The following is a 7,833-nucleotide window of genomic DNA, read 5'->3' as shown; positions in this document are numbered from 1 at the left end:
GAGATACTTGGCAGGACAAGTGCTTTGAAAGGCTCTCACATCTGCCTGGGAACTTATAAGACCAATAGACCAAGGCTTGATGAACATTCTGAAAAGTTCTAAAAAGACTCTGAACTTCTACCTATGGCTGTCTCATTTTAGGCTCAGAGAAAGCAGGAAATGAAGACTAAGGCAGAGTTATAAATAGGCTAGATAAATGCTGGGAAATGCTTCAACACAGATCCAATCTGAAAAAATAGAATATTTTTTTATTTTCTTCTTTTTCTTGGGCGGGGTAGAGGAACTTTAGGCATTTCAGGAAATTTTTATCAAATCACTAAGCTAATGAAGCAGAAACTGTAGTGATGACAGAAGACAAAGAATAAAGTCTTCATCAAAAGCTTTTTTTAAAAAAAAAAATCACTAAACAACCACAACCCACAATAAATGGCAGCAATAAACCTGGGGGAAGAGAAGTATTCTTATTTCTACAGATGAGACATAATATTCAAAAAGTGTTCATGTTTTAACAAAAAATTATGAGGCTAGCACCTCCATGTTTCAGGCACTGTTTTAGGTATGAACAAAATATCCATAAACAAAGCAGACAAAAATCCCTGTCTTTGTGACGTTGACATTTTATGTATGTATATATATATGTATTTATTAAAGAATTATTTTATCTAACTTTATTTATTTTAGTTTGATCAGAGAGGGACACACACAAACACACACACACAGAGGGGGGGAGGGGGAGAAAGTGAGATAACAAGCTGCCAGGTCCAGGACTCAAACTGTGATCTGCCATGTGGGAGTCCAGAACCCTTAACTATCATGCTGTCTGCTGGCCTCAAGTTGGTGTTTTATTAAATAAATATATTTCTTTATTAAAACATTGTTTTCAACATTTTATTATGGTAATATCCAAACACATAGAACAGCTGAAAGAATTTTATGCTGAATTTCTATATAGTCATCCCTGAGATTCTATCACTGACTTTTTTATGTTTTTGTTATAAGTTTTGCACTCACTGAAGAGGAGAGAGATGCAGAGATACAGAGAAATACAAAGGGAAGGAAAGTGGAAAAACCACCCCTCCCCAGGGGGAGGATGACAAGTAAAATGAGAAACCACTCCCCTTTCCTCCCTTCTCCTCTCAGGATTTTGGGCACACAAGCACACCTATCTGGCATGATTTTTCAAGCCACCAGGTCTGAAACTCAACTCACAGTTGTTCATGTGAGAGCCCAGCACCTTAGCCACCATACCACCTGCTGACGCCTACCACTACTACTGTCATTTTACTATATTTGTCCTGTCAACATTTTTGTTTCTGTAGCCATGTATTTATCCATCAATCTATGTTTTTTTCTTATAGTATTATATTTAAAACTACCAAATAAAAACAACCTATGTGTCCAATAGTAGAGGATTATTCAAATAAATTTCATATTTCTTCTCAAGGGAATCATACACAACTGTCCAAATTTATAACTTTCAGAGAAAGAAAAATTCTATATCTGTGTAGTGATAGCAAAAGATAGTCAAATGTGAAAATATTATGAATTATATGTTAACACTATAAAATGTATAATATTATACAAATGATAACTGTAAGCTATTATGGAAAAATAAAAGATTCTTGATTAGTTAGAGGAGAGAACTTTTTCTAACTATTTTTTCTTGTCTTTCTTTGTTTTGTTTTCATTAAAGTTGTTACTGCATTATTTATTCATTAAATCCACTTAAAGATTTTAATTGGGAAAATACACTAATTAACTATAATTTATATCCATAATTAGTTAGCAGTTATAATGCCTTTTATTCATTATTTAATAATTTGTATTGGATATTTTCTAGCATCTGGATATACAAAGAATAGTAAAATGGGATTACTGCACATCAGAATCTTACACTATTTTAGAGACTCTTCATGAAAGAGTAACTATGTTATGAACAATAATTATGCTCTATACATTATATAGAGTGTTTTGTTACATTAAAAGAGTGTGTTTTTTTTTTAAAGGTTTTTTGCCATAGGACGCATGTGTTCACTGGAGAGAGAGGGAGACAGTGAGTGGGAAAGTAAGAAATGACTGTCCAATGGGGAAAGCTATGCCGCAGTCCTTTCTCTTTCCTTCTCTTCCCGGGATGTTGGACATGCACACACACATATGTGATTCTCAAGCTGCCAGGTTTGGGATGTGATCCACGGTCGGCCATGGGAATACAGCACCTTCATCGCCATGCCACTTGCTGACCCCAAGAGTGGGTTCTGAACACAAATTGCTTAGATTTACCTCTAGGTCCATTTCTTATCAACTGATTTATATTGGGTGAGTTACTTAAGCTGTCTTAGTTCTTCATTTTTGATGAGGTTAGAAATACTTTCTATCTCTCAGGCTTATGTGAGAAGTAAATAAGTTAATAAAAGTTAAATTCTTAGAATATTCTCTGGCACATTATAAATGCTAAACAAATATTAACTATTATTACTATTTAATATTAATATATTGATTTTAATAGTCTGTAAACAGATTCTTATTCAGAAGACTGTCTACCAGTTATATGTTTATCTGTATTTTAGTCCATGTAGTTTAATACTATGAATTCAAGGTAACATAATTATGTTTAGATGTTTAGACCTTTAACATTTAAATTTTATTTTTAATTTAGATGTTCAGATATTAAAATTACAAATTTTACCTGGATATTTTTCTTTTTTAAAATTTTATTTCAAGTTCTTTTATACATTTAATCACACTATTTAGCTTATAAAGTGAATATTCCAACATGTGTGCATTTCTCCCCAATCCAGTTGATAATACTATAAAGTTATCTTTAACAGAAAATACTCCATTTCTTTGTCCCATTAAAGCTATGTCTCTATTTTTCTCCTTAATGTCCTCCCTCAGACTCTATTCCTTCACCCACCGTCTTCCCACCCTATATCTGGTATTCACAACCATTTATTGTGTTTCTATATCCTTTAGTCATTCAGTTTCAGTCAGAGTGAGGACACTTGGTATATATTAAGTGGAGACATACAATGTCTCTCCTTCATAGCCTGGCTTGCTTCCTCAGCAGTAAATTCATCCACTTTCTGTCAAAAGCTATGGTCTTATTGTTTGGAGATGGAACTGGAGCTCTGCTGCAGAGCAGAGGCCAGTCTTTCTAGGGGGAGGGTCCTGGGCTTGGGAGAGCTGGAGCTGGGACCGGGGTAGTGGCGCCCCCTGTCTCAACGTCGTCCCTTGCTGGTTAGGAGCCTGGATATGTAACTGGAGCTCTGCTGCAGAGTGGAGGCCAGTCTCAGATTTAACATGTTAATATTCCCTCTTAAAAGTCTTTAGTGGCAGGACCAACAGATGATGTAATGGTTATGTTGCTGGACTCCCACATGGCCGACCGCAGTTTGAGTCCCGGACCCAGAGGCTTTTAACTCACACCTGCCAAGTATGCATGTGTCCCCAAAAATCCCAAGAGGAGAATGAAGGAGAATGGACTGCAACATAGCCATCCCCCGTGTGTGGGGGGCAATTTCTTGCTTTCTGTCTCTCTGTCTCTCTCTGTCTCTCTGGTGAGCACAAGTGCCCTATAGCAAATATCTCTCTAAAACAAGCAAACAAAAAAATTTCATTGGCAAAACATAGTTAAAATATTTCAAGTATTTACAAACACTAGGAATAATCCATTTCTAACTTAAACATTACTTAAGACTATTTTAGGGTACAGATGGATGCCTTTAGAAAGTGGTGCTTCAGTTTTCCAGATATATGCTGGCCTTTTGAACTTGCTCAATATTTGCATTTGGTCTAAATATCTGGTCATATTAAAAGCAGTTTCTCTTTAGCTTTAAGTCTGATATCAATAGAAAACTACATTAAAAAGTAAAATATTTTAGAGTGCTCAGAATATATTGTGCTATTCCTTGGTAAATACAAATATAAAAATTTTGTGATTAATAAAAAGACAATATGCTTGAAAATCTGATACTTTTTTTCATTAGTCACCAAACTGAAAAGAGGACGTTTGTTTATTTTTGTGACTTTACCTGTCTCATAAGGATTTTGAGATGGAAAAATTGTCAGTTTTTAATTCTCCTCTCTGAATATGTTAGTGTCATTAAATTAGAATAATTTGGACCATGTACAAGATTGTGATGAAAATGATGGAATGATGTAATGGCTTTGGAGCGAGTTATGTCCTGCCTCAGGAGAACTCGTAATTGGATTATGTTTATGGAAGAAGATGAGACATAGAAGATGAGATGGAAGCAGAAGAGACATAAAAATGGAATAACCCCATTGTCTTCCTTCATCTGACACCTCAGTCTGTGTCATAGAATTTTTATTTTCAGGAGGCACAAAAAATTCTATACAGTTCCCCTATTTTATAGGTAGGGTCCTTTTCAAGTTTTGTTTAGTTTTGTTTTGTTTTAAATGAACAGAACTCATTTTTAAAAATTCTGTCCTATTCATTGTGTGTTGTTTTTATATGACTTCTATGGAGAACTTTAAAGTTAAAGAGGATTTTAGTAACCTGATAGTATGTAAGTACTAAGAAAAGGTGAAGGCAGTGAGTTGATACCAATTCCAGATGAGCACATCGGCAAATGCTTGTTTTTTTTGTTTTTTGTTTTTTGGTTTTTTTTTGGTGGTGGTTTCTTTGTTTTCCAATAAATCAATAGTTTAAACTTACCTACATGATTGCTCTATTCCTCCTATCCTTTGAGATGTTTGATGAGACAGAATGAACGAACTCAGGTCTTAACTGTTTGTTAGAGAGCTGCTTTTTCTTAGCACTTAGGCATTTGGTTGTCAAGGAAGCTGTTTGATAGTTATGAAGACAAGAGATGACAGGATTAAGGCTGAAGTTTAGCATTGTTTTTTTGAATAAGAAAAAATATATGTGGTCTTTTGAGAAAGAAAAAAGAAAGAATATTCCCATTCCAGCTAATATCTATGGTGTTTTAGGAATTTTTAGTCCTGAAAATAGCTTTTGGTGCCTTCATCTGAGATACTCTGAAATATTTCTTTTGTCTAATGAATAAATTCTGAAAGATATCTCACCTCGTAAAATTTAACTAATTAATTTCTAGTTATACTTGAAATATTTAAACACTATGTCTGTAGAGTTTGACCAATGAAAAAGGACAACTGCAATGACTCCAATTGTATTTAGATTTTGCATTGTCAGTATATGTTATTGTATGCTTGATTTAATTATCTTCTCTAGAACACAATGCTCTGACAATAATGAGGTACAATAAAATTTCACTGTATGTGGGGCTGTTCATAGAACCTCTAACCTGACTTGTTCCATAGCACTACATTACACAATGCAGTAAAGAATTAATCTCTTTTTTTTTTCTTATTTATTATTTAAGGCATAGTCTGGAGGAAAAGAAAATGAGAATTTTAGTGGGATTTAAAATGAGATGGAGAGTTAATGAGACAGAAAGATATAGAAAGTCTGTTCTAGCTGGCAGGAATTCCTGGGGAGGTCAAGAGTAGGGGGGATTGAAAAGGCAAAAATGAAGTTAAAATGCATGGGTAGAGGCAAGGATATTCATGAAGTCACCTGATCTATGATAATAAATAGAGAAAGCCAGACAGATTTTCTTTTCCAAAAGGAGCATATATTTTAAAAAGATCAAACATACAGGGAACCTTGAGAATGATTTATAAAAGTTCATAACAAGCAAGTTGTCCTTTGTTTCTTGGTCCATGTGGAAGCATTCCCCATCTGTCATCAGAAGAGAGAGAGCATTGAATTCTTAGAGTGGGAGAGTCACCACTGTCAGAGAATCAGAAGATGCAGTGTGTGGATAACGAAGGCTTGGGGGTGGGTGGGAGATAGGAAGAAGCTGTAATACGTGGGAGGCATTAGGACCATGTTCGAATGAATAAATGAAAGAAATAATGGTTAGGGAGGAGTGAAGAGAGGGAGAAATAAAATCAATTAGGAATTCTAATTTCTTACTCATTTAGAAATGAACCGAGGCCTATGAAAGAGGCCTCATTGCTCAGAAACTAGATAATAGCTCAGGATTCTTGTTCCTAGCAGATAAAGCAGTGGGCAGGAATTCTAGTCTTGTCTTTCTCATGAACATACATGTACTTGACCTAAGAGGAGGTGCTCTTGTCCTCTCATGCCTCACATTATAGAGTAGTCAGAGGTAAAAGATCAAAGCTGGAAAAGGTCAATTTTGAGGGGGAACGCCTTCCCTAACTCTTGTTTACTTTAAGAGTTTTTTTCTATCTTAGTTTCATAGCAAAACTACGCATGTAGCAAGTGTCCTAAGTAGCTGTGCCATCTGCATACTTGACATCATGCACAAATAACAGCAGATGACGGAATTTCACCTGCGGTCTTATTCTGCCCAGGGAGACTTCACAGGCTCCAAATGCTTACTTTTATCTTAAACATCGAGAAGTTCATTCAGACTTTCAGGGCTCTGCCAACTTGGCAAGAAGAAGTGTTGGCAAGCTTCCCATGTTGGGTTCCTTTTAGTTTGAAGGTTTTGAAGTGGGTCTGAGTCTGGTGAGTGAGGTTGTGATAAATGCTGTGTGGAGTCCTTGTGAGGTCTCTTATTTGTTGGCTGTGAGCTTTTCATCATTTGACATGAATGAGAACCATCATTCCTTTGCATCGGTATTCCCTTTTTTCTATTTCTTTAAAGTCATCTTAGAGACTTCTCAGTTACCATACAAAACCATAAATTCTCTGAGCAAATGCCTGTTTTGACAGAGAACTTTAAAGATACATGGCAAAAGTTTAAACAGGTCCTAATTGATGGGATTTAAATACTGTATATAGTAATTAAATAGTTATGTTAATAAAAAAAAACCCTACAGCACCCTTGCCTATTTTTCTTTTTAAATCTCTCTCAATATTTTCTTCAAGACACAAAGTTTATGAATTAAATAAATTAGGCAAAGGAAATATACTTATGTTAAATTTCCTAAGTACTTGAAGCACTGATGAAATATTTTAAAGTTCATAATAAATCTTCAAATTGTAGGTGGGGGTTCATTTTCTTCAAAATGAAGTTCTCAAGCAGAGTAAAGAAACTGCAGATAAATAATTACTGCAGAAATTGACTATATTGAAAACTCACTAAATACTAGATACTTGAGTGTGTTTAATTTATTATGTTTATATTCTTCCTATCTGAATGAAATGATATTAAAACAAGCATTTTATGACTTTCTCATATAGATTAGTTGTATCTTGTGCACCTCAAAAAAGTTCACTCTTAATGTTCCTCTATAAGTCATTACAATATTATTCTAGTTCTTGCATGATAAAGAGATGCTTTTAAATTTTTCCCCTCCTTTTTCTGAAAAAATTTAAAATTCCCCTAAATTCTATGCTATTTACATTTTAACTCTTCTGCTGTTCTTATCCAAGGCCTTCCCAATCTAACTCAACTTTTATTGCCTTTCTACTTTTCTAAATGCTTTAAGGGATCTTCTCCTCATTGGCCTTACTAGTAAAGTGACTTCTTGCTTTTCTGTCACTCCTGCCTTAAAAGTAGGTTTCTTGCCTCATTATATTGAGAGAGTCTTAGGACCCAGAACAGAGAAACCTTTAATGTCTCAGAATACTAAAATAAATGGTACAGACATCTAGCAGTTCACTGAAATGTGAGCTCCCATAAATGATACAGAATTATTGCCAAGAAGCAGCTACTCAGCCAGAATACATTTCCTGTTTTACATTTATTGTTTTCCCTTGCATCTAAGTGGGGCCTTGCATCTAATTTTCACCAATGAAATGTGAGAAAAAGTGGTGGATGTCTTTTCTAGGCCTGTTAGGAAGCAGGAGTGACTTCTCCATTGCTCTCTTTT

At 34.9% G+C, this 7,833-nt stretch overlaps 1 protein-coding gene and 1 pseudogene across 1 annotated transcript in view; one reads left to right on the top strand and one right to left on the bottom strand.

The window, feature by feature from the left end:
- The window catches only part of LOC102484555 (mono-ADP ribosylhydrolase 2), a 1,480,331-nt gene that overhangs the window by 560,871 nt on the left and 911,627 nt on the right, over positions 1-7,833 (top strand). The gene's annotated exons all lie outside the window — the stretch shown is intronic.
- The window catches only part of LOC102473627 (G2/mitotic-specific cyclin-B1-like), an 86,822-nt pseudogene continuing 82,082 nt past the window's right edge, over positions 3,094-7,833 (bottom strand).

This window comes from Tupaia chinensis, unplaced genomic scaffold (assembly GCF_000334495.1).
Source record: "Tupaia chinensis unplaced genomic scaffold, TupChi_1.0 Scaffold000101_1, whole genome shotgun sequence".
Lineage (NCBI taxonomy): Eukaryota > Metazoa > Chordata > Mammalia > Scandentia > Tupaiidae > Tupaia > Tupaia belangeri.
The sequence above is the reverse complement of the archived record's forward strand: the minus strand, read 5'-3'. Positions and strand labels throughout refer to the sequence as shown.